Raw genomic sequence first — 25,570 nt, 5'->3', positions numbered from 1 at the left:
GGCAATCCTCTGGAAACTCCATGAAAGATCTAATTTCTATTACGCACAAAATACTTCACTTTATTTGACATATTTGTTAAAATGGAACAGTCAGATGATCCCATCTAGCAGATCCTGGCTCTGTCTTGAAAGAGAGTGTAATTATACTACAAGAAATGCTGGCCATCAAAAGAGACTCTGATGGCTTTCCGACGAAGGTGGGATTCGAACCCACGCGTGCAGAGCACAATGGATAGCAGTCCATCGCCTTAACCACTCGGCCACCTCATCTGCCCTACAGCCCCATCTGAAACCTTGCTTCACAAAAGGTACTGAAGTGTCAATATACTGTACCTAAAAAAGAAAAAAACAGCTGAGGCAAGATCTCACATTCCACGTCTTCCCCCAATCAGGGACCTACATTTCATTTTTGGGAAATTCTTACTATGTGCTAATTACAAATATTCATAAGATTCCCCTAGACTTTGTCAGAACTGTCAAGATATAATTCTATGGGGTTTTGAATAGACAGAGCATATGTTATAGGACAATTATAGAATCTATTCCGTTTGGACTGTATTTTTAATAGTCATGATAACATGCTAGCATGTGAGTCGATCTTGCACAGTGAATGATGGAGCAGTGTCTGTCATCTACTTGGTCAGCTGTAGATGGCTCACCTGGGGAGATGTGAAAAGAGAGAGCTCCAGTGGCGCAATCGGTTAGCGGGCGGTACTTATACAGCAGTACTTGCACTGATCCATGCCGAGGTTGTGAGTTCGAGCCTCACTTGGAGCAGCCGTGTTGTTTTTCATAAACCATTTCACAAAAAGTAAAGTTTAAACTCAGAGTATGGACGGCCCTTGCTAGAGAGTCTTTACTTCTTATAGGATCTACGTGTCCTACTCCTCTGGGTGCCAAATATCACATATCCTCCGCGATGCTCAGTTTAAACATTCCATGATGTGCCATCTTGCATTTCATGCAAACACCACATCAGTGCATTTAAAAATACATTTGTAGAATAATAAATATGATGAAAACAGTGTTCTCACATGATAACCATAAACTGAAGAGCTGCAAAAAATGCTGTATCAGCTACTTACAATAAAAGGTGACTCGAAAAAACTAGCAAAAGAAGAGCATCATCATATTAAAGGTTCTATTCACCATCTTGAGTTGCACCATAGCAGCTTATGGTGCTTTTCTGCTCAGAGTGTGCCTCCAATCCCACATTCATTTTTAATTTCTTTGCAGTTTAAAAAACAACAATTACTGCTCGAAGTTCACTTTTCAAAACCATTCAACCTATTAAATGTATTTCTCTAACCTATGAATGTGGTCCATGTTCACTTTTCCTCATCTTCATCTCGATACTCCTTTCCCAGAAACCAGGTTCACTTCTTCATTCAACCCACCCATCCAAGGTCACCAAATCTTTGAAGCAAGTCTGCCTATTCTCCCTTTCTCTCTATGTACAAGATACCTTGTATCATTTGAATGGACAGCAGGAGAGAAGGATATTTATGGTGAGTGGGGGTGGGGTTTTGAGGAGTAACCTCATTTGCCTAAGAGCCGGGGTATCTGGGAAAAAAAGTATTTTATGGGGGAAGACTTTCACATCTCCTTGGTGAAATTTGTAGGGCCTTATAACATCCTTTCTGTGGATGCAGATTCAGTCGGAACAGAGGTCCTAGTCCTCGCTCTGCCTTTCAAAGGAACTGTAAATATGCATGGCTTATTTGGCTTTGCCCGGCAGGGTGAGAATGGCGTTTGTCAGGCGTTCGTCAGGCGATCGGAAGGGGTGAGGCAATAATTTATAATTCAATGATCTTCATGATATTTTCTTGATAATATGAAAGCAGGAAAGGGAAGCTTGGCAATAAGCAATCCTAAAGCAAGGTGTGACTCCAGGGAAGAATGACTTGAAAACAACATACAGAAAGACTCATGTAAAAAGGCCCTGATGAGGCTTGAACTCATGACCCCTGGTTTACAAGACCAGTGCTCTGCCACTGAGCTACAAGGCCAGTCTGCACGCAGGATGTAAATTGCAACATGTATTCTTACTGAGGTATGAATATATCTATGATTTTGAGACTCTGTATGGAAACGTAGTTGCATATGAATGTCCACGTGCGCGCACACATTGAAGACCATGCTTAAGGCACTTTTTTTGGAAGTATGAAAAACTACATTTTCATATGAGAAAATAAGAGTTTTCGCATTCAAGACCATACCGATAGCTCTAGTTAGTATGTCTGCAATCAGTGACATATAGAGAACCCACTTATTAGAAGTGATCTGTCTCTGTGGGGCAGACATATGTTAACAGTCATTCATTTGAGACGGCCTAAACTTTAGGAGTAAGAGCTGCTTTCTTATCAATCTATTTATCCAAACTGGTTAATAAGCCAGGAGTGAGTGAAAGGCAATCCTCTGGAAACTCCATGAAAGATCTAATTTCTATTACGCACAAAATACTTCACTTTATTTGACATATTTGTTAAAATGGAACAGTCAGATGATCCCATCTAGCAGATCCTGGCTCTGTCTTGAAAGAGAGTGTAATTATACTACTAGAAATGCTGGCCATCAAAAGAGACTCTGATGGCTTTCCGACGAAGGTGGGATTCGAACCCACGCGTGCAGAGCACAATGGATTAGCAGTCCATCGCCTTAACCACTCGGCCACCTCCTCTGCCCTACAGCCCCATCTGAAACCTTGCTTCACAAAAGGTACTGAAGTGTCAATATACTGTACCTAAAAAAGAAAAAAACAGCTGAGGCAAGATCTCACATTCCACGTCTTCCCCCAATCAGGGACCTACATTTCATTTTTGGGAAATTCTTACTATGTGCTAATTACAAATATTCATAAGATTCCCCTAGACTTTGTCAGAACTGTCAAGATATAATTCTATGGGGTTTTGAATAGACAGAGCATATGTTATAGCACAATTATAGAATCTATTCCGTTTGGACTGTATTTTTAATAGTCATGATAACATGCTAGCATGTGAGTCGATCTTGCACAGTGAATGATGGAGCAGTGTCTGTCATCTACTTGGTCAGCTGTAGATGGCTCACCTGGGGAGATGTGAAAAGAGAGAGCTCCAGTGGCGCAATCGGTTAGCGCGCGGTACTTATACAGCAGTACTTGCACTGAGCCATGCCGAGGTTGTGAGTTCGAGCCTCACCTGGAGCAGCCGTGTTGTTTTTCATAAACCATTTCACAAAAAGTAAAGTTTAAACTCAGAGTATGGACGGCCCTTGCTAGAGAGTCTTTACTTCTTATAGGATCTACGTGTCCTACTCCTCTGGGTGCCAAATATCACATATCCTCCGCGATGCTCAGTTTAAACATTCCATGATGTGCCATCTTGCATTTCATGCAAACACCACATCAGTGCATTTAAAAATACATTTGTAGAATAATAAATATGATGAAAACAGTGTTCTCACATGATAACCATAAACTGAAGAGCTGCAAAAAATGCTGTATCAGCTACTTACAATAAAAGGTGACTCGAAAAAACTAGCAAAAGAAGAGCATCATCATATTAAAGGTTCTATTCACCATCTTGAGTTGCACCATAGCAGCTTATGGTGCTTTTCTGCTCAGAGTGTGCCTCCAATCCCACATTCATTTTTAATTTCTTTGCAGTTTAAAAAACAACAATTACTGCTCGAAGTTCACTTTTCAAAACCATTCAACCTATTAAATGTATTTCTCTAACCTATGAATGTGGTCCATGTTCACTTTTCCTCATCTTCATCTCGATACTCCTTTCCCAGAAACCAGGTTCACTTCTTCATTCAACCCACCCATCCAAAGTCACCAAATCTTTGAAGCAAGTCTGCCTATTCTCCCTTTCTCTCTATGTACAAGATACCTTGTATCATTTGAATGGACAGCAGGAGAGAAGGATATTTATGGTGAGTGGGGGTGGGGTTTTGAGGAGTAACCTCATTTGCCTAAGAGCCGGGGTATCTGGGAAAAAAAGTATTTTATGGGGGAAGACTTTCACATCTCCTTGGTGAAATTTGTAGGGCCTTATAACATCCTTTCTGTGGATGCAGATTCAGTCGGAACAGAGGTCCTAGTCCTCGCTCTGCCTTTCAAAGGAACTGTAAATATGCATGGCTTATTTGGCTTTGCCCGGCAGGGTGAGAATGGCGTTTGTCAGGCGTTCGTCAGGCGATCGGAAGGGGTGAGGCAATAATTTATAATTCAATGATCTTCATGATATTTTCTTGATAATATGAAAGCAGGAAAGGGAAGCTTGGCAATAAGCAATCCTAAAGCAAGGTGTGACTCCAGGGAAGAATGACTTGAAAACAACATACAGAAAGACTCATGTAAAAAGGCCCTGATGAGGCTTGAACTCATGACCCCTGGTTTACAAGACCAGTGCTCTGCCACTGAGCTACAAGGCCAGTCTGCACGCAGGATGTAAATTGCAACATGTATTCTTACTGAGGTATGAATATATCTATGATTTTGAGACTCTGTATGGAAACGTAGTTGCATATGAATGTCCACGTGCGCGCACGCATTGAAGACCATGCTTAAGGCACTTTTTTTGGAAGTATGAAAAACTACATTTTCATATGAGAAAATAAGAGTTTTCGCATTCAAGACCATACCGATAGCTCTAGTTAGTATGTCTGCAATCAGTGACATATAGAGAACCCACTTATTAGAAGTGATCTGTCTCTGTGGGGCAGACATATGTTAACAGTCATTCATTTGAGACGGCCTAAACTTTAGGAGTAAGAGCTGCTTTCTTATCAATCTATTTATCCAAACTGGTTAATAAGCCAGGAGTGAGTGAAAGGCAATCCTCTGGAAACTCCATGAAAGATCTAATTTCTATTACGCACAAAATACTTCACTTTATTTGACATATTTGTTAAAATGGAACAGTCAGATGATCCCATCTAGCAGATCCTGGCTCTGTCTTGAAAGAGAGTGTAATTATTATACAAGAAATGCTGGCCATCAAAAGAGACTCTGATGGCTTTCCGACGAAGGTGGGATTCGAACCCACGCGTGCAGAGCACAATGGATTAGCAGTCCATCGCCTTAACCACTCGGCCACCTCGTCTGCCCTACAGCCCCATCTGAAACCTTGCTTCACAAAAGGTACTGAAGTGTCAATATACTGTACCTAAAAAAGAAAAAAACAGCTGAGGCAAGATCTCACATTCCACGTCTTCCCCCAATCAGGGACCTACATTTCATTTTTGGGAAATTCTTACTATGTGCTAATTACAAATATTCATAAGATTCCCCTAGACTTTGTCAGAACTGTCAAGATATAATTCTATGGGGTTTTGAATAGACAGAGCATATGTTATAGGACAATTATAGAATCTATTCCGTTTGGACTGTATTTTTAATAGTCATGATAACATGCTAGCATGTGAGTCGATCTTGCACAGTGAATGATGGAGCAGTGTCTGTCATCTACTTGGTCAGCTGTAGATGGCTCACCTGGGGAGATGTGAAAAGAGAGAGCTCCAGTGGCGCAATCGGTTAGCGCGCGGTACTTATACAGCAGTACTTGCACTGAGCCATGCCGAGGTTGTGAGTTCGAGCCTCACCTGGAGCAGCCGTGTTGTTTTTCATAAACCATTTCACAAAAAGTAAAGTTTAAACTCAGAGTATGGACGGCCCTTGCTAGAGAGTCTTTACTTCTTATAGGATCTACGTGTCCTACTCCTCTGGGTGCCAAATATCACATATCCTCCGCGATGCTCAGTTTAAACATTCCATGATGTGCCATCTTGCATTTCATGCAAACACCACATCAGTGCATTTAAAAATACATTTGTAGAATAATAAATATGATGAAAACAGTGTTCTCACATGATAACCATAAACTGAAGAGCTGCAAAAAATGCTGTATCAGCTACTTACAATAAAAGGTTACTCGAAAAAACTAGCAAAAGAAGAGCATCATCATATTAAAGGTTCTATTCACCATCTTGAGTTGCACCATAGCAGCTTATGGTGCTTTTCTGCTCAGAGTGTGCCTCCAATCCCACATTCATTTTTAATTTCTTTGCAGTTTAAAAAACAACAATTACTGCTCGAAGTTCACTTTTCAAAACCATTCAACCTATTAAATGTATTTCTCTAACCTATGAATGTGGTCCATGTTCACTTTTCCTCATCTTCATCTCGATACTCCTTTCCCAGAAACCAGGTTCACTTCTTCATTCAACCCACCCATCCAAAGTCACCAAATCTTTGAAGCAAGTCTGCCTATTCTCCCTTTCTCTCTATGTACAAGATACCTTGTATCATTTGAATGGACAGCAGGAGAGAAGGATATTTATGGTGAGTGGGGGTGGGGTTTTGAGGAGTAACCTCATTTGCCTAAGAGCCGGGGTATCTGGGAAAAAAAGTATTTTATGGGGGAAGACTTTCACATCTCCTTGGTGAAATTTGTAGGGCCTTATAACATCCTTTCTGTGGATGCAGATTCAGTCGGAACAGAGGTCCTAGTCCTCGCTCTGCCTTTCAAAGGAACTGTAAATATGCATGGCTTATTTGGCTTTGCCCGGCAGGGTGAGAATGGCGTTTGTCAGGCGTTCGTCAGGCGATCGGAAGGGGTGAGGCAATAATTTATAATTCAATGATCTTCATGATATTTTCTTGATAATATGAAAGCAGGAAAGGGAAGCTTGGCAATAAGCAATCCTAAAGCAAGGTGTGACTCCAGGGAAGAATGACTTGAAAACAACATACAGAAAGACTCATGTAAAAAGGCCCTGATGAGGCTTGAACTCATGACCCCTGGTTTACAAGACCAGTGCTCTGCCACTGAGCTACAAGGCCAGTCTGCACGCAGGATGTAAATTGCAACATGTATTCTTACTGAGGTATGAATATATCTATGATTTTGAGACTCTGTATGGAAACGTAGTTGCATATGAATGTCCACGTGCGCGCACACATTGAAGACCATGCTTAAGGCACTTTTTTTGGAAGTATGAAAAACTACATTTTCATATGAGAAAATAAGAGTTTTCGCATTCAAGACCATACCGATAGCTCTAGTTAGTATGTCTGCAATCAGTGACATATAGAGAACCCACTTATTAGAAGTGATCTGTCTCTGTGGGGCAGACATATGTTAACAGTCATTCATTTGAGACGGCCTAAACTTTAGGAGTAAGAGCTGCTTTCTTATCAATCTATTTATCCAAACTGGTTAATAAGCCAGGAGTGAGTGAAAGGCAATCCTCTGGAAACTCCATGAAAGATCTAATTTCTATTACGCACAAAATACTTCACTTTATTTGACATATTTGTTAAAATGGAACAGTCAGATGATCCCATCTAGCAGATCCTGGCTCTGTCTTGAAAGAGAGTGTAATTATACTACAAGAAATGCTGGCCATCAAAAGAGACTCTGATGGCTTTCCGACGAAGGTGGGATTCGAACCCACGCGTGCAGAGCACAATGGATAGCAGTCCATCGCCTTAACCACTCGGCCACCTCGTCTGCCCTACAGCCCCATCTGAAACCTTGCTTCACAAAAGGTACTGAAGTGTCAATATACTGTACCTAAAAAAGAAAAAAACAGCTGAGGCAAGATCTCACATTCCACGTCTTCCCCCAATCAGGGACCTACATTTCATTTTTGGGAAATTCTTACTATGTGCTAATTACAAATATTCATAAGATTCCCCTAGACTTTGTCAGAACTGTCAAGATATAATTCTATGGGGTTTTGAATAGACAGAGCATATGTTATAGGACAATTATAGAATCTATTCCGTTTGGACTGTATTTTTAATAGTCATGATAACATGCTAGCATGTGAGTCGATCTTGCACAGTGAATGATGGAGCAGTGTCTGTCATCTACTTGGTCAGCTGTAGATGGCTCACCTGGGGAGATGTGAAAAGAGAGAGCTCCAGTGGCGCAATCGGTTAGCGGGCGGTACTTATACAGCAGTACTTGCACTGATCCATGCCGAGGTTGTGAGTTCGAGCCTCACTTGGAGCAGCCGTGTTGTTTTTCATAAACCATTTCACAAAAAGTAAAGTTTAAACTCAGAGTATGGACGGCCCTTGCTAGAGAGTCTTTACTTCTAATAGGATCTACGTGTCCTACTCCTCTGGGTGCCAAATATCACATATCCTCCGCGATGCTCAGTTTAAACATTCCATGATGTGCCATCTTGCATTTCATGCAAACACCACATCAGTGCATTTAAAAATACATTTGTAGAATAATAAATATGATGAAAACAGTGTTCTCACATGATAACCATAAACTGAAGAGCTGCAAAAAATGCTGTATCAGCTACTTACAATAAAAGGTGACTCGAAAAAACTAGCAAAAGAAGAGCATCATCATATTAAAGGTTCTATTCACCATCTTGAGTTGCACCATAGCAGCTTATGGTGCTTTTCTGCTCAGAGTGTGCCTCCAATCCCACATTCATTTTTAATTTCTTTGCAGTTTAAAAAACAACAATTACTGCTCGAAGTTCACTTTTCAAAACCATTCAACCTATTAAATGTATTTCTCTAACCTATGAATGTGGTCCATGTTCACTTTTCCTCATCTTCATCTCGATACTCCTTTCCCAGAAACCAGGTTCACTTCTTCATTCAACCCACCCATCCAAGGTCACCAAATCTTTGAAGCAAGTCTGCCTATTCTCCCTTTCTCTCTATGTACAAGATACCTTGTATCATTTGAATGGACAGCAGGAGAGAAGGATATTTATGGTGAGTGGGGGTGGGGTTTTGAGGAGTAACCTCATTTGCCTAAGAGCCGGGGTATCTGGGAAAAAAAGTATTTTATGGGGGAAGACTTTCACATCTCCTTGGTGAAATTTGTAGGGCCTTATAACATCCTTTCTGTGGATGCAGATTCAGTCGGAACAGAGGTCCTAGTCCTCGCTCTGCCTTTCAAAGGAACTGTAAATATGCATGGCTTATTTGGCTTTGCCCGGCAGGGTGAGAATGGCGTTTGTCAGGCGTTCGTCAGGCGATCGGAAGGGGTGAGGCAATAATTTATAATTCAATGATCTTCATGATATTTTCTTGATAATATGAAAGCAGGAAAGGGAAGCTTGGCAATAAGCAATCCTAAAGCAAGGTGTGACTCCAGGGAAGAATGACTTGAAAACAACATACAGAAAGACTCATGTAAAAAGGCCCTGATGAGGCTTGAACTCATGACCCCTGGTTTACAAGACCAGTGCTCTGCCACTGAGCTACAAGGCCAGTCTGCACGCAGGATGTAAATTGCAACATGTATTCTTACTGAGGTATGAATATATCTATGATTTTGAGACTCTGTATGGAAACGTAGTTGCATATGAATGTCCACGTGCGCGCACACATTGAAGACCATGCTTAAGGCACTTTTTTTGGAAGTATGAAAAACTACATTTTCATATGAGAAAATAAGAGTTTTCGCATTCAAGACCATACCGATAGCTCTAGTTAGTATGTCTGCAATCAGTGACATATAGAGAACCCACTTATTAGAAGTGATCTGTCTCTGTGGGGCAGACATATGTTAACAGTCATTCATTTGAGACAGCCTAAACTTTAGGAGTAAGAGCTGCTTTCTTATCAATCTATTTATCCAAACTGGTTAATAAGCCAGGAGTGAGTGAAAGGCAATCCTCTGGAAACTCCATGAAAGATCTAATTTCTATTACGCACAAAATACTTCACTTTATTTGACATATTTGTTAAAATGGAACAGTCAGATGATCCCATCTAGCAGATCCTGGCTCTGTCTTGAAAGAGAGTGTAATTATACTACTAGAAATGCTGGCCATCAAAAGAGACTCTGATGGCTTTCCGACGAAGGTGGGATTCGAACCCACGCGTGCAGAGCACAATGGATTAGCAGTCCATCGCCTTAACCACTCGGCCACCTCCTCTGCCCTACAGCCCCATCTGAAACCTTGCTTCACAAAAGGTACTGAAGTGTCAATATACTGTACCTAAAAAAGAAAAAAACAGCTGAGGCAAGATCTCACATTCCACGTCTTCCCCCAATCAGGGACCTACATTTCATTTTTGGGAAATTCTTACTATGTGCTAATTACAAATATTCATAAGATTCCCCTAGACTTTGTCAGAACTGTCAAGATATAATTCTATGGGGTTTTGAATAGACAGAGCATATGTTATAGCACAATTATAGAATCTATTCCGTTTGGACTGTATTTTTAATAGTCATGATAACATGCTAGCATGTGAGTCGATCTTGCACAGTGAATGATGGAGCAGTGTCTGTCATCTACTTGGTCAGCTGTAGATGGCTCACCTGGGGAGATGTGAAAAGAGAGAGCTCCAGTGGCGCAATCGGTTAGCGCGCGGTACTTATACAGCAGTACTTGCACTGAGCCATGCCGAGGTTGTGAGTTCGAGCCTCACCTGGAGCAGCCGTGTTGTTTTTCATAAACCATTTCACAAAAAGTAAAGTTTAAACTCAGAGTATGGACGGCCCTTGCTAGAGAGTCTTTACTTCTTATAGGATCTACGTGTCCTACTCCTCTGGGTGCCAAATATCACATATCCTCCGCGATGCTCAGTTTAAACATTCCATGATGTGCCATCTTGCATTTCATGCAAACACCACATCAGTGCATTTAAAAATACATTTGTAGAATAATAAATATGATGAAAACAGTGTTCTCACATGATAACCATAAACTGAAGAGCTGCAAAAAATGCTGTATCAGCTACTTACAATAAAAGGTGACTCGAAAAAACTAGCAAAAGAAGAGCATCATCATATTAAAGGTTCTATTCACCATCTTGAGTTGCACCATAGCAGCTTATGGTGCTTTTCTGCTCAGAGTGTGCCTCCAATCCCACATTCATTTTTAATTTCTTTGCAGTTTAAAAAACAACAATTACTGCTCGAAGTTCACTTTTCAAAACCATTCAACCTATTAAATGTATTTCTCTAACCTATGAATGTGGTCCATGTTCACTTTTCCTCATCTTCATCTCGATACTCCTTTCCCAGAAACCAGGTTCACTTCTTCATTCAACCCACCCATCCAAAGTCACCAAATCTTTGAAGCAAGTCTGCCTATTCTCCCTTTCTCTCTATGTACAAGATACCTTGTATCATTTGAATGGACAGCAGGAGAGAAGGATATTTATGGTGAGTGGGGGTGGGGTTTTGAGGAGTAACCTCATTTGCCTAAGAGCCGGGGTATCTGGGAAAAAAAGTATTTTATGGGGGAAGACTTTCACATCTCCTTGGTGAAATTTGTAGGGCCTTATAACATCCTTTCTGTGGATGCAGATTCAGTCGGAACAGAGGTCCTAGTCCTCGCTCTGCCTTTCAAAGGAACTGTAAATATGCATGGCTTATTTGGCTTTGCCCGGCAGGGTGAGAATGGCGTTTGTCAGGCGTTCGTCAGGCGATCGGAAGGGGTGAGGCAATAATTTATAATTCAATGATCTTCATGATATTTTCTTGATAATATGAAAGCAGGAAAGGGAAGCTTGGCAATAAGCAATCCTAAAGCAAGGTGTGACTCCAGGGAAGAATGACTTGAAAACAACATACAGAAAGACTCATGTAAAAAGGCCCTGATGAGGCTTGAACTCATGACCCCTGGTTTACAAGACCAGTGCTCTGCCACTGAGCTACAAGGCCAGTCTGCACGCAGGATGTAAATTGCAACATGTATTCTTACTGAGGTATGAATATATCTATGATTTTGAGACTCTGTATGGAAACGTAGTTGCATATGAATGTCCACGTGCGCGCACGCATTGAAGACCATGCTTAAGGCACTTTTTTTGGAAGTATGAAAAACTACATTTTCATATGAGAAAATAAGAGTTTTCGCATTCAAGACCATACCGATAGCTCTAGTTAGTATGTCTGCAATCAGTGACATATAGAGAACCCACTTATTAGAAGTGATCTGTCTCTGTGGGGCAGACATATGTTAACAGTCATTCATTTGAGACGGCCTAAACTTTAGGAGTAAGAGCTGCTTTCTTATCAATCTATTTATCCAAACTGGTTAATAAGCCAGGAGTGAGTGAAAGGCAATCCTCTGGAAACTCCATGAAAGATCTAATTTCTATTACGCACAAAATACTTCACTTTATTTGACATATTTGTTAAAATGGAACAGTCAGATGATCCCATCTAGCAGATCCTGGCTCTGTCTTGAAAGAGAGTGTAATTATTATACAAGAAATGCTGGCCATCAAAAGAGACTCTGATGGCTTTCCGACGAAGGTGGGATTCGAACCCACGCGTGCAGAGCACAATGGATTAGCAGTCCATCGCCTTAACCACTCGGCCACCTCGTCTGCCCTACAGCCCCATCTGAAACCTTGCTTCACAAAAGGTACTGAAGTGTCAATATACTGTACCTAAAAAAGAAAAAAACAGCTGAGGCAAGATCTCACATTCCACGTCTTCCCCCAATCAGGGACCTACATTTCATTTTTGGGAAATTCTTACTATGTGCTAATTACAAATATTCATAAGATTCCCCTAGACTTTGTCAGAACTGTCAAGATATAATTCTATGGGGTTTTGAATAGACAGAGCATATGTTATAGGACAATTATAGAATCTATTCCGTTTGGACTGTATTTTTAATAGTCATGATAACATGCTAGCATGTGAGTCGATCTTGCACAGTGAATGATGGAGCAGTGTCTGTCATCTACTTGGTCAGCTGTAGATGGCTCACCTGGGGAGATGTGAAAAGAGAGAGCTCCAGTGGCGCAATCGGTTAGCGCGCGGTACTTATACAGCAGTACTTGCACTGAGCCATGCCGAGGTTGTGAGTTCGAGCCTCACCTGGAGCAGCCGTGTTGTTTTTCATAAACCATTTCACAAAAAGTAAAGTTTAAACTCAGAGTATGGACGGCCCTTGCTAGAGAGTCTTTACTTCTTATAGGATCTACGTGTCCTACTCCTCTGGGTGCCAAATATCACATATCCTCCGCGATGCTCAGTTTAAACATTCCATGATGTGCCATCTTGCATTTCATGCAAACACCACATCAGTGCATTTAAAAATACATTTGTAGAATAATAAATATGATGAAAACAGTGTTCTCACATGATAACCATAAACTGAAGAGCTGCAAAAAATGCTGTATCAGCTACTTACAATAAAAGGTTACTCGAAAAAACTAGCAAAAGAAGAGCATCATCATATTAAAGGTTCTATTCACCATCTTGAGTTGCACCATAGCAGCTTATGGTGCTTTTCTGCTCAGAGTGTGCCTCCAATCCCACATTCATTTTTAATTTCTTTGCAGTTTAAAAAACAACAATTACTGCTCGAAGTTCACTTTTCAAAACCATTCAACCTATTAAATGTATTTCTCTAACCTATGAATGTGGTCCATGTTCACTTTTCCTCATCTTCATCTCGATACTCCTTTCCCAGAAACCAGGTTCACTTCTTCATTCAACCCACCCATCCAAAGTCACCAAATCTTTGAAGCAAGTCTGCCTATTCTCCCTTTCTCTCTATGTACAAGATACCTTGTATCATTTGAATGGACAGCAGGAGAGAAGGATATTTATGGTGAGTGGGGGTGGGGTTTTGAGGAGTAACCTCATTTGCCTAAGAGCCGGGGTATCTGGGAAAAAAAGTATTTTATGGGGGAAGACTTTCACATCTCCTTGGTGAAATTTGTAGGGCCTTATAACATCCTTTCTGTGGATGCAGATTCAGTCGGAACAGAGGTCCTAGTCCTCGCTCTGCCTTTCAAAGGAACTGTAAATATGCATGGCTTATTTGGCTTTGCCCGGCAGGGTGAGAATGGCGTTTGTCAGGCGTTCGTCAGGCGATCGGAAGGGGTGAGGCAATAATTTATAATTCAATGATCTTCATGATATTTTCTTGATAATATGAAAGCAGGAAAGGGAAGCTTGGCAATAAGCAATCCTAAAGCAAGGTGTGACTCCAGGGAAGAATGACTTGAAAACAACATACAGAAAGACTCATGTAAAAAGGCCCTGATGAGGCTTGAACTCATGACCCCTGGTTTACAAGACCAGTGCTCTGCCACTGAGCTACAAGGCCAGTCTGCACGCAGGCTGTAAATTGCAACATGTATTCTTACTGAGGTATGAATATATCTATGATTTTGAGACTCTGTATGGAAACGTAGTTGCATATGAATGTCCACGTGCGCGCACACATTGAAGACCATGCTTAAGGCACTTTTTTTGGAAGTATGAAAAACTACATTTTCATATGAGAAAATAAGAGTTTTCGCATTCAAGACCATACCGATAGCTCTAGTTAGTATGTCTGCAATCAGTGACATATAGAGAACCCACTTATTAGAAGTGATCTGTCTCTGTGGGGCAGACATATGTTAACAGTCATTCATTTGAGACGGCCTAAACTTTAGGAGTAAGAGCTGCTTTCTTATCAATCTATTTATCCAAACTGGTTAATAAGCCAGGAGTGAGTGAAAGGCAATCCTCTGGAAACTCCATGAAAGATCTAATTTCTATTACGCACAAAATACTTCACTTTATTTGACATATTTGTTAAAATGGAACAGTCAGATGATCCCATCTAGCGGATCCTGGCTCTGTCTTGAAAGAGAGTGTAATTATACTACAAGAAATGCTGGCCATCAAAAGAGACTCTGATGGCTTTCCGACGAAGGTGGGATTCGAACCCACCCATGCAGAGCACAATGGATTAGCAGTCCATCGCCTTAACCACTCGGCCACCTCGTCTACCCTACAGCCCCATCTGAAACCTTGCTTCACAAAAGGTACTGAAGTGTCAATATACTGTACCTAAAAAAGAAAAAAACAGCTGAGGCAAGATCTCACATTCCACGTCTTCCCCCAATCAGGGACCTACATTTCATTTTTGGGAAATTCTTACTATGTGCTAATTACAAATATTCATAAGATTCCCCTAGACTTTGTCAGAACTGTCAAGATATAATTCTATGGGGTTTTGAATAGACAGAGCATATGTTATAGGACAATTATAGAATCTATTCCGTTTGGACTGTATTTTTAATAGTCATGATAACATGCTAGCATGTGAGTCGATCTTGCACAGTGAATGATGGAGCAGTGTCTGTCATCTACTTGGTCAGCTGTAGATGGCTCACCTGGGGAGATGTGAAAAGAGAGAGCTCCAGTGGCGCAATCGGTTAGCGCGCGGTGCTTATACAGCAGTACTTGCACTGAGCCATGCCGAAGTTGTGAGTTCGAGCCTCACCTGGAGCAGCCGTGTTGTTTTTCATAAACCATTTCACAAAAAGTAAAGTTTAAACTCAGAGTATGGACGGCCCTTGCTAGAGAGTCTTTACTTCTTATAGGATCTACGTGTCCTACTCCTCTGGGTGCCAAATATCACATATCCTCCGCGATGCTCAGTTTAAACATTCCATGATGTGCCATCTTGCATTTCATGCAAACACCACATCAGTGCATTTAAAAATACATTTGTAGAATAATAAATATGATGAAAACAGTGTTCTCACATGATAACCATAAACTGAAGAGCTGCAAAAAATGCTGTATCAGCTACTTACAATAAAAGGTGACTCGAAAAAACTAGCAAAAGAAGAGCATCATCATATTAAAGGTTCTATTCAGCATCTTGAGTTGCACCATAGCAGCTTATGGTGCTTTTCTGCTCAGAGTGTGCCTCCAATCCCACATTCATTTTTAATTTCTTTGCAGTTTAAAAAACAACAATTACTGCTCGAAGTTCACTTTTCAAAACCATTCAACCTATTAAATGTATTTCTCTAACCTATGAATGTGGTCCATGTTCACTTTTCCTCATCTTCATCTCGATACTCCTTTCCCAGAAACCAGGTTCACTTCTTCATTCAACCCACCCATCCAAGGTCACCAAATCTTTGAAGCAAGTCTGCCTATTCTCCCTTTCTCTCTATGTACAAGATACCTTGTATCATTTGAATGGACAGCAGGAGAGAAGGATATTTATGGTGAGTGGGGGTGGGGTTTTGAGGAGTAACCTCATTTGCCTAAGAGCCGGGGTATCTGGGAAAAAAAGTATTTTATGGGGGAAGACTTTCACATCTCCTTGGTGAAATTTGTAGGGCCTTATAACATCCTTTCTGTGGATGCAGATTCAGTCGGAACAGAGGTCCTAGTCCTCGCTCTGCCTTTCAAAGGAACTGTAAATATGCATGGCTTATTTGGCTTTGCCCGGCAGGGTGAGAATGGCGTTTGTCAGGCGTTCGTCAGGCGATCGGAAGGGGTGAGGCAATAATTTATAATTCAATGATCTTCATGATATTTTCTTGATAATATGAAAGCAGGAAAGGGAAGCTTGGCAATAAGCAATCCTAAAGCAAGGTGTGACTCCAGGGAAGAATGACTTGAAAACAACATACAGAAAGACTCATGTAAAAAGGCCCTGATGAGGCTTGAACTCATGACCCCTGGTTTACAAGACCAGTGCTCTGCCACTGAGCTACAAGGCCAGTCTGCACGCAGGCTGTAAATTGCAACATGTATTCTTACTGAGGTATGAATATATCTATGATTTTGAGACTCTGTATGGAAACGTAGTTGCATATGAATGTCCACGTGCGCGCACACATTGAAGACCATGCTTAAGGCACTTTTTTTGGAAGTATGAAAAACTACATTTTCATATGAGAAAATAAGAGTTTTCGCATTCAAGACCATACCGATAGCTCTAGTTAGTATGTCTGCAATCAGTGACATATAGAGAACCCACTTATTAGAAGTGATCTGTCTCTGTGGGGCAGACATATGTTAACAGTCATTCATTTGAGACGGCCTAAACTTTAGGAGTAAGAGCTGCTTTCTTATCAATCTATTTATCCAAACTGGTTAATAAGCCAGGAGTGAGTGAAAGGCAATCCTCTGGAAACTCCATGAAAGATCTAATTTCTATTACGCACAAAATACTTCACTTTATTTGACATATTTGTTAAAATGGAACAGTCAGATGATCCCATCTAGCGGATCCTGGCTCTGTCTTGAAAGAGAGTGTAATTATACTACAAGAAATGCTGGCCATCAAAAGAGACTCTGATGGCTTTCCGACGAAGGTGGGATTCGAACCCACCCATGCAGAGCACAATGGATTAGCAGTCCATCGCCTTAACCACTCGGCCACCTCGTCTGCCCTACAGCCCCATCTGAAACCTTGCTTCACAAAAGGTACTGAAGTGTCAATATACTGTACCTAAAAAAGAAAAAAACAGCTGAGGCAAGATCTCACATTCCACGTCTTCCCCCAATCAGGGACCTACATTTCATTTTTGGGAAATTCTTACTATGTGCTAATTACAAATATTCATAAGATTCCCCTAGACTTTGTCAGAACTGTCAAGATATAATTCTATGGGGTTTTGAATTGACAGAGCATATGTTATAGGACAATTATAGAATCTATTCCGTTTGGACTGTATTTTTAATAGTCATGATAACATGCTAGCATGTGAGTCGATCTTGCACAGTGAATGATGGAGCAGTGTCTGTCATCTACTTGGTCAGCTGTAGATGGCTCACCTGGGGAGATGTAAAAAGAGAGAGCTCCAGTGGCGCAATCGGTTAGCGCGCGGTACTTATACAGCAGTACTTGCACTGAGCCATGCCGAGGTTGTGAGTTCGAGCCTCACCTGGAGCAGCCGTGTTGATTTTCATAAACCATTTCACAAAAAGTAAAGTTTAAACTCAGAGTATGGACGGCCCTTGCTAGAGAGTCTTTACTTCTTATAGGATCTACGTGTCCTACTCCTCTGGGTGCCAAATATCACATATCCTCCGCGATGCTCAGTTTAAACATTCCATGATGTGCCATCTTGCATTTCATGCAAACACCACATCAGTGCATTTAAAAATACATTTGTAGAATAATAAATATGATGAAAACAGTGTTCTCACATGATAACCATAAACTGAAGAGCTGCAAAAAATGCTGTATCAGCTACTTACAATAAAAGGTGACTCGAAAAAACTAGCAAAAGAAGAGCATCATCATATTAAAGGTTCTATTCACCATCTTGAGTTGCACCATAGCAGCTTATGGTGCTTTTCTGCTCAGAGTGTGCCTCCAATCCCACATTCATTTTTAATTTCTTTGCAGTTTAAAAAACAACAATTACTGCTCGAAGTTCACTTTTCAAAACCATTCAACCTATTAAATGTATTTCTCTAACCTATGAATGTGGTCCATGTTCACTTTTCCTCATCTTCATCTCGATACTCCTTTCCCAGAAACCAGGTTCACTTCTTCATTCATCCCACCCATCCAAAGTCACCAAATCTTTGAAGCAAGTCTGCCTATTCTCCCTTTCTCTCTATGTACAAGATACCTTGTATCATTTGAATGGACAGCAGGAGAGAAGGATATTTATGGTGAGTGGGGGTGGGGTTTTGAGGAGTAACCTCATTTGCCTAAGAGCCGGGGTATCTGGGAAAAAAAGTATTTTATGGGGGAAGACTTTCACATCTCCTTGGTGAAATTTGTAGGGCCTTATAACATCCTTTCTGTGGATGCAGATTCAGTCGGAACAGAGGTCCTAGTCCTCGCTCTGCCTTTCAAAGGAACTGTAAATATGCATGGCTTATTTGGCTTTGCCCGCCAGGGTGAGAATGGCGTTTGTCAGGCGTTCGTCAGGCGATCGGAAGGGGTGAGGCAATAATTTATAATTCAATGATCTTCATGATATTTTCTTGATAATATGAAAGCAGGAAAGGGAAGCTTGGCAATAAGCAATCCTAAAGCAAGGTGTGACTCCAGGGAAGAATGACTTGAAAACAACATACAGAAAGACTCATGTAAAAAGGCCCTGATGAGGCTTGAACTCATGACCCCTGGTTTACAAGACCAGTGCTCTGCCACTGAGCTACAAGGCCAGTCTGCACGCAGGATGTAAATTGCAACATGTATTCTTACTGAGGTATGAATATATCTATGATTTTGAGACTCTGTATGGAAACGTAGTTGCATATGAATGTCCACGTGCGCGCACACATTGAAGACCATGCTTAAGGCACTTTTTTTGGAAGTATGAAAAACTACATTTTCATATGAGAAAATAAGAGTTTTCGCATTCAAGACCATACCGATAGCTCTAGTTAGTATGTCTGCAATCAGTGACATATAGAGAACCCACTTATTAGAAGTGATCTGTCTCTGTGGGGCAGACATATGTTAACAGTCATTCATTTGAGACGGCCTAAACTTTAGGAGTAAGAGCTGCTTTCTTATCAATCTATTTATCCAAACTGGTTAATAAGCCAGGAGTGAGTGAAAGGCAATCCTCTGGAAACTCCATGAAAGATCTAATTTCTATTACGCACAAAATACTTCACTTTATTTGACATATTTGTTAAAATGGAACAGTCAGATGATCCCATCTAGCGGATCCTGGCTCTGTCTTGAAAGAGAGTGTAATTATACTACAAGAAATGCTGGCCATCAAAAGAGACTCTGATGGCTTTCCGACGAAGGTGGGATTCGAACCCACGCGTGCAGAGCACAATGGATTAGCAGTCCATCGCCTTAACCACTCGGCCACCTCGTCTGCCCTACAGCCCCATCTGAAACCTTGCTTCACAAAAGGTACTGAAGTGTCAATATACTGTACCTAAAAAAGAAAAAAACAGCTGAGGCAAGATCTCACATTCCACGTCTTCCCCCAATCAGGGACCTACATTTCATTTTTGGGAAATTCTTACTATGTGGTAATTACAAATATTCATAAGATTCCCCTAGACTTTGTCAGAACTGTCAAGATATAATTCTATGGGGTTTTGAATTGACAGAGCATATGTTATAGGACAATTATAGAATCTATTCCGTTTGGACTGTATTTTTAATAGTCATGATAACATGCTAGCATGTGAGTCGATCTTGCACAGTGAATGATGGAGCAGTGTCTGTCATCTACTTGGTCAGCTGTAGATGGCTCACCTGGGGAGATGTAAAAAGAGAGAGCTCCAGTGGCGCAATCGGTTAGCGCGCGGTACTTATACAGCAGTACTTGCACTGAGCCATGCCGAGGTTGTGAGTTCGAGCCTCACCTGGAGCAGCCGTGTTGTTTTTCATAAACCATTTCACAAAAAGTAAAGTTTAAACTCAGAGTATGGACGGCCCTTGCTAGAGAGTCTTTACTTCTTATAGGATCTACGTGTCCTACTCCTCTGGGTGCCAAATATCACATATCCTCCGCGATGCTCAGTTTAAACATTCCATGATGTGCCATCTTGCATTTCATGCAAACACCACATCAGTGCATTTAAAAATACATTTGTAGAATAATAAATATGATGAAAACAGTGTTCTCACATGATAACCATAAACTGAAGAGCTGCAAAAAATGCTGTATCAGCTACTTGCAATAAAAGGTGACTCGAAAAAACTAGCAAAAGAAGAGCATCATCATATTAAAGGTTCTATTCACCATCTTGAGTTGCACCATAGCAGCTTATGGTGCTTTTCTGCTCAGAGTGTGCCTCCAATCCCACATTCATTTTTAATTTCTTTGCAGTTTAAAAAACAACAATTACTGCTCGAAGTTCACTTTTCAAAACCATTCAACCTATTAAATGTATTTCTCTAACCTATGAATGTGGTCCATGTTCACTTTTCCTCATCTTCATCTCGATACTCCTTTCCCAGAAACCAGGTTCACTTCTTCATTCATCCCACCCATCCAAAGTCACCAAATCTTTGAAGCAAGTCTGCCTATTCTCCCTTTCTCTCTATGTACAAGATACCTTGTATCATTTGAATGGACAGCAGGAGAGAAGGATATTTATGGTGAGTGGGGGTGGGGTTTTGAGGAGTAACCTCATTTGCCTAAGAGCCTGGGTATCTGGGAAAAAAAGTATTTTATGGGGGAAGACTTTCACATCTCCTTGGTGAAATTTGTAGGGCCTTATAACATCCTTTCTGTGGATGCAGATTCAGTCGGAACAGAGGTCCTAGTCCTCGCTCTGCCTTTCAAAGGAACTGTAAATATGCATGGCTTATTTGGCTTTGCCCGGCAGGGCTTGCCCGCCAGGGTGAGAATGGCGTTTGTCAGGCGTTCGTCAGGCGATCGGAAGGGGTGAGGCAATAATTTATAATTCAATGATCTTCATGATATTTTCTTGATAATATGAAAGCAGGAAAGGGAAGCTTGGCAATAAGCAATCCTAAAGCAAGGTGTGACTCCAGGGAAGAATGACTTGAAAACAACATACAGAAAGACTCATGTAAAAAGGCCCTGATGAGGCTTGAACTCATGACCCCTGGTTTACAAGACCAGTGCTCTGCCACTGAGCTACAAGGCCAGTCTGCACGCAGGATGTAAATTGCAACATGTATTCTTACTGAGGTATGAATATATCTATGATTTTGAGACTCTGTATGGAAACGTAGTTGCATATGAATGTCCACGTGCGCGCACACATTGAAGACCATGCTTAAGGCACTTTTTTGGGAAGTATGAAAAACTACATTTTCATATGAGAAAATAAGAGTTTTCGCATTCAAGACCATACCGATAGCTCTAGTTAGTATGTCTGCAATCAGTGACATATAGAGAACCCACTTATTAGAAGTGATCTGTCTCTGTGGGGCAGACATATGTTAACAGTCATTCATTTGAGACGGCCTAAACTTTAGGAGTAAGAGCTGCTTTCTTATCAATCTATTTATCCAAACTGGTTAATAAGCCAGGAGTGAGTGAAAGGCAATCCTCTGGAAACTCCATGAAAGATCTAATTTCTATTACGCACAAAATACTTCACTTTATTTGACATATTTGTTAAAATGGAACAGTCAGATGATCCCATCTAGCGGATCCTGGCTCTGTCTTGAAAGAGAGTGTAATTATACTACAAGAAATGCTGGCCATCAAAAGAGACTCTGATGGCTTTCCGACGAAGGTGGGATTCGAACCCACGCGTGCAGAGCACAATGGATTAGCAGTCCATCGCCTTAACCACTCGGCCACCTCGTCTGCCCTACAGCCCCATCTGAAACCTTGCTTCACAAAAGGTACTGAAGTGTCAATATACTGTACCTAAAAAAGAAAAAAACAGCTGAGGCAAGATCTCACATTCCACGTCTTCCCCCAATCAGGGACCTACATTTCATTTTTGGGAAATTCTTACTATGTGCTAATTACAAATATTCATAAGATTCCCCTAGACTTTGTCAGAACTGTCAAGATATAATTCTATGGGGTTTGAATAGACAGAGCATATGTTATAGGACAATTATAGAATCTATTCCGTTTGGACTGTATTTTTAATAGTCATGATAACATGCTAGCATGTGAGTCGATCTTGCACAGTGAATGATGGAGCAGTGTCTGTCATCTACTTGGTCAGCTGTAGATGGCTCACCTGGGGAGATGTGAAAAGAGAGAACTCCAGTGGTGCAATCGGTTAGCGCGCGGTACTTATACAGCAGTACTTGCACTGAGCCATGCCGAGGTTGTGAGTTCGAGCCTCACCTGTAGCAGCCGTGTTGATTTTCATAAACCATTTCACAAAAAGTAAAGTTTAAACTCAGAGTATGGATGGCCCTTGCTAGAGAGTCTTTACTTCTTATAGGATCTACGTGTCCTACTCCTCTGGGTGCCAAATATCACATATCCTCCGCGATGCTCAGTTTAAACATTCCATGATGTGCCATCTTGCATTTCATGCAAACACCACATCAGTGCATTTAAAAATACATTTGTAGAATAATAAATATGATGAAAACAGTGTTCTCACATGATAACCATAAACTGAAGAGCTGCAAAAAATGCTGTATCAGCTACTTACAATAAAAGGTGACTCGAAAAAACTAGCAAAAGAAGAGCATCATCATATTAAAGGTTCTATTCACCATCTTGAGTTGCACCATAGCAGCTTATGGTGCTTTTCTGCTCAGAGTGTGCCTCCAATCCCACATTCATTTTTAATTTCTTTGCAGTTTAAAAAACAACAATTACTGCTCGAAGTTCACTTTTCAAAACAATTCAACCTATTAAATGTATTTCTCTAACCTATGAATGTGGTCCATGTTCACTTTTCCTCATCTTCATCTCGATACTCCTTTCCCAGAAACCAGGTTCACTTCTTCATTCAACCCACCCATCCAAAGTCACCAAATCTTTGAAGCAAGTCTGCCTATTCTCCCTTTCTCTCTATGTACAAGATACCTTGTATCATTTGAATGGACAGCAGGAGAGAAGGATATTTATGGTGAGTGGGGGTGGGGTTTTGAGGAGTAACCTCATTTCCCTAAGAGCCGGGGTATCTGGGAAAAAAAGTATTTTATGGGGGAAGACTTTCACATCTCCTTGGTGAAATTTGTAGGGCCTTATAACATCCTTTCTGTGGATGCAGATTCAGTCGGAACAGAGGTCCTAGTCCTCGCTCTGCCTTTCAAAGGAACTGTAAATATGCATGGCTTATTTGGCTTTGCCCGGCAGGGCTTGCCCGCCAGGGTGAGAATGGCGTTTGTCAGGCGTTCGTCAGGCGATCGGAAGGGGTGAGGCAATAATTTATAACTCAATGATCTTCATGATATTTTCTTGATAATATGAAAGCAGGAAAGGGAAGCTTGGCAATAAGCAATCCTAAAGCAAGGTGTGACTCCAGGGAAGAATGACTTGAAAACAACATACAGAAAGACTCATGTAAAAAGGCCCTGATGAGGCTTGAACTCATGACCCCTGGTTTACAAGACCAGTGCTCTGCCACTGAGCTACAAGGCCAGTCTGCACGCAGGATGTAAATTGCAACATGTATTCTTACTGAGGTATGAATATATCTATGATTTTGAGACTCTGTATGGAAACGTAGTTGCATATGAATGTCCACGTGCGCACACACATTGAAGACCATGCTTAAGGCACTTTTTTTGGAAGTATGAAAAACTACATTTTCATATGAGAAAATAAGAGTTTTCGCATTCAAGACCATACCGATAGCTCTAGTTAGTATGTCTGCAATCAGTGACATATAGAGAACCCACTTATTAGAAGTGATCTGTCTCTGTGGGGCAGACATATGTTAACAGTCATTCATTTGAGACGGCCTAAACTTTAGGAGTAAGAGCTGCTTTCTTATCAATCTATTTATCCAAACTGGTTAATAAGCCAGGAGTGAGTGAAAGGCAATCCTCTGGAAACTCCATGAAAGATCTAATTTCTATTACGCACAAAATACTTCACTTTATTTGACATATTTGTTAAAATGGAACAGTCAGATGATCCCATCTAGCGGATCCTGGCTCTGTCTTGAAAGAGAGTGTAATTATACTACAAGAAATGCTGGCCATCAAAAGAGACTCTGAAGGCTTTCCGACGAAGGTGGGATTCGAACCCACGCGTGCAGAGCACAATGGATTAGCAGTCCATCGCCTTAACCACTCGGCCACCTCGTCTGCCCTACAGCCCCATCTGAAACCTTGCTTCACAAAAGGTACTGAAGTGTCAATATACTGTACCTAAAAAAGAAAAAAACAGCTGAGGCAAGATCTCACATTCCACGTCTTCCCCCAATCAGGGACCTACATTTCATTTTTGGGAAATTCTTACTATGTGCTAATTACAAATATTCATAAGATTCCCCTAGACTTTGTCAGAACTGTCAAGATATAATTCTATGGGGTTTGAATAGACAGAGCATATGTTATAGGACAATTATAGAATCTATTCCGTTTGGACTGTATTTTTAATAGTCATGATAACATGCTAGCATGTGAGTCGATCTTGCACAGTGAATGATGGAGCAGTGTCTGTCATCTACTTGGTCAGCTGTAGATGGCTCACCTGGGGAGATGTGAAAAGAGAGAGCTCCAGTGGCGCAATCGGTTAGCGCGCGGTACTTATACAGCAGTACTTGCACTGAGCCGTGCCGAGGTTGTGAGTTCGAGCCTCACCTGGAGCAGCCGTGTTGTTTTTCATAAACCATTTCACAAAAAGTAAAGTTTAAACTCAGAGTATGGACGGCCCTTGCTAGAGAGTCTTTACTTCTTATAGGATCTACGTGTCCTACTCCTCTGGGTGCCAAATATCACATATCCTCCGCGATGCTCAGTTTAAACATTCCATGATGTGCCATCTTGCATATCATGCAAACACCACATCAGTGCATTTAAAAATACATTTGTAGAATAATAAATATGATGAAAACAGTGTTCTCACATGATAACCATAAACTGAAGAGCTGCAAAAAATGCTGTATCAGCTACTTACAATAAAAGGTGACTCGAAAAAACTAGCAAAAGAAGAGCATCATCATATTAAAGGTTCTATTCACCATCTTGAGTTGCACCATAGCAGCTTATGGTGCTTTTCTGCTCAGAGTGTGCCTCCAATCCCACATTCATTTTTAATTTCTTTGCAGTTTAAAAAACAACAATTACTGCTCGAAGTTCACTTTTCAAAACAATTCAACCTATTAAATGTATTTCTCTAACCTATGAATGTGGTCCATGTTCACTTTTCCTCATCTTCATCTCGATACTCCTTTCCCAGAAACCAGGTTCACTTCTTCATTCAACCCACCCATCCAAAGTCACCAAATCTTTGAAGCAAGTCTGCCTATTCTCCCTT

The 25,570-nt window shown here is 41.0% G+C and overlaps 22 non-coding genes across 22 annotated transcripts; 7 read left to right on the top strand and 15 right to left on the bottom strand.

Annotated features, from left to right (window-relative positions):
• Positions 1-1,937: 1,937 nt before the first annotated feature.
• On the bottom strand, positions 1,938-2,009 carry TRNAT-UGU (transfer RNA threonine (anticodon UGU)). The gene has a single exon. It is a non-coding gene; the product is annotated as a tRNA-Thr (tRNA).
• A 1,083-nt stretch (positions 2,010-3,092) lies between these two features.
• On the top strand, positions 3,093-3,187 carry TRNAI-UAU (transfer RNA isoleucine (anticodon UAU)). Its single transcript has 2 exons — positions 3,093-3,130; positions 3,152-3,187. It is a non-coding gene; the product is annotated as a tRNA-Ile (tRNA).
• A 1,160-nt stretch (positions 3,188-4,347) lies between these two features.
• On the bottom strand, positions 4,348-4,419 carry TRNAT-UGU (transfer RNA threonine (anticodon UGU)). Its single transcript has one exon. It is a non-coding gene; the product is annotated as a tRNA-Thr (tRNA).
• Positions 4,420-5,008: 589 nt separating this feature from the next.
• TRNAS-GCU (transfer RNA serine (anticodon GCU)) lies at positions 5,009-5,090 on the bottom strand. The gene has a single exon. It is a non-coding gene; the product is annotated as a tRNA-Ser (tRNA).
• A 412-nt stretch (positions 5,091-5,502) lies between these two features.
• On the top strand, positions 5,503-5,597 carry TRNAI-UAU (transfer RNA isoleucine (anticodon UAU)). Its single transcript has 2 exons — positions 5,503-5,540; positions 5,562-5,597. It is a non-coding gene; the product is annotated as a tRNA-Ile (tRNA).
• A 1,160-nt stretch (positions 5,598-6,757) lies between these two features.
• Positions 6,758-6,829, bottom strand: TRNAT-UGU (transfer RNA threonine (anticodon UGU)). The gene has a single exon. It is a non-coding gene; the product is annotated as a tRNA-Thr (tRNA).
• Positions 6,830-9,166: 2,337 nt separating this feature from the next.
• Positions 9,167-9,238, bottom strand: TRNAT-UGU (transfer RNA threonine (anticodon UGU)). Its single transcript has one exon. It is a non-coding gene; the product is annotated as a tRNA-Thr (tRNA).
• Positions 9,239-10,321: 1,083 nt separating this feature from the next.
• TRNAI-UAU (transfer RNA isoleucine (anticodon UAU)) lies at positions 10,322-10,416 on the top strand. The gene is made up of 2 exons: positions 10,322-10,359; positions 10,381-10,416. It is a non-coding gene; the product is annotated as a tRNA-Ile (tRNA).
• A 1,160-nt stretch (positions 10,417-11,576) lies between these two features.
• TRNAT-UGU (transfer RNA threonine (anticodon UGU)) lies at positions 11,577-11,648 on the bottom strand. The gene has a single exon. It is a non-coding gene; the product is annotated as a tRNA-Thr (tRNA).
• Positions 11,649-12,237: 589 nt separating this feature from the next.
• Positions 12,238-12,319, bottom strand: TRNAS-GCU (transfer RNA serine (anticodon GCU)). The gene has a single exon. It is a non-coding gene; the product is annotated as a tRNA-Ser (tRNA).
• Positions 12,320-12,731: 412 nt separating this feature from the next.
• Positions 12,732-12,826, top strand: TRNAI-UAU (transfer RNA isoleucine (anticodon UAU)). Its single transcript has 2 exons — positions 12,732-12,769; positions 12,791-12,826. It is a non-coding gene; the product is annotated as a tRNA-Ile (tRNA).
• Positions 12,827-13,986: 1,160 nt separating this feature from the next.
• TRNAT-UGU (transfer RNA threonine (anticodon UGU)) lies at positions 13,987-14,058 on the bottom strand. The gene has a single exon. It is a non-coding gene; the product is annotated as a tRNA-Thr (tRNA).
• Positions 14,059-16,396: 2,338 nt separating this feature from the next.
• Positions 16,397-16,468, bottom strand: TRNAT-UGU (transfer RNA threonine (anticodon UGU)). The gene has a single exon. It is a non-coding gene; the product is annotated as a tRNA-Thr (tRNA).
• A 1,083-nt stretch (positions 16,469-17,551) lies between these two features.
• TRNAI-UAU (transfer RNA isoleucine (anticodon UAU)) lies at positions 17,552-17,646 on the top strand. Its single transcript has 2 exons — positions 17,552-17,589; positions 17,611-17,646. It is a non-coding gene; the product is annotated as a tRNA-Ile (tRNA).
• Positions 17,647-18,806: 1,160 nt separating this feature from the next.
• TRNAT-UGU (transfer RNA threonine (anticodon UGU)) lies at positions 18,807-18,878 on the bottom strand. Its single transcript has one exon. It is a non-coding gene; the product is annotated as a tRNA-Thr (tRNA).
• Positions 18,879-19,467: 589 nt separating this feature from the next.
• TRNAS-GCU (transfer RNA serine (anticodon GCU)) lies at positions 19,468-19,549 on the bottom strand. The gene has a single exon. It is a non-coding gene; the product is annotated as a tRNA-Ser (tRNA).
• A 412-nt stretch (positions 19,550-19,961) lies between these two features.
• Positions 19,962-20,056, top strand: TRNAI-UAU (transfer RNA isoleucine (anticodon UAU)). The gene is made up of 2 exons: positions 19,962-19,999; positions 20,021-20,056. It is a non-coding gene; the product is annotated as a tRNA-Ile (tRNA).
• A 1,174-nt stretch (positions 20,057-21,230) lies between these two features.
• On the bottom strand, positions 21,231-21,302 carry TRNAT-UGU (transfer RNA threonine (anticodon UGU)). Its single transcript has one exon. It is a non-coding gene; the product is annotated as a tRNA-Thr (tRNA).
• A 589-nt stretch (positions 21,303-21,891) lies between these two features.
• Positions 21,892-21,973, bottom strand: TRNAS-GCU (transfer RNA serine (anticodon GCU)). Its single transcript has one exon. It is a non-coding gene; the product is annotated as a tRNA-Ser (tRNA).
• A 1,680-nt stretch (positions 21,974-23,653) lies between these two features.
• TRNAT-UGU (transfer RNA threonine (anticodon UGU)) lies at positions 23,654-23,725 on the bottom strand. Its single transcript has one exon. It is a non-coding gene; the product is annotated as a tRNA-Thr (tRNA).
• A 589-nt stretch (positions 23,726-24,314) lies between these two features.
• Positions 24,315-24,396, bottom strand: TRNAS-GCU (transfer RNA serine (anticodon GCU)). The gene has a single exon. It is a non-coding gene; the product is annotated as a tRNA-Ser (tRNA).
• A 411-nt stretch (positions 24,397-24,807) lies between these two features.
• Positions 24,808-24,902, top strand: TRNAI-UAU (transfer RNA isoleucine (anticodon UAU)). The gene is made up of 2 exons: positions 24,808-24,845; positions 24,867-24,902. It is a non-coding gene; the product is annotated as a tRNA-Ile (tRNA).
• Positions 24,903-25,570: the final 668 nt, after the last annotated feature.

Source organism: Triturus cristatus, chromosome 12, assembly GCF_964204655.1.
Source record: "Triturus cristatus chromosome 12, aTriCri1.1, whole genome shotgun sequence".
Taxonomy (NCBI): domain Eukaryota; kingdom Metazoa; phylum Chordata; class Amphibia; order Caudata; family Salamandridae; genus Triturus; species Triturus cristatus.
This window is presented reverse-complemented; position numbering and strand designations above follow the sequence as displayed.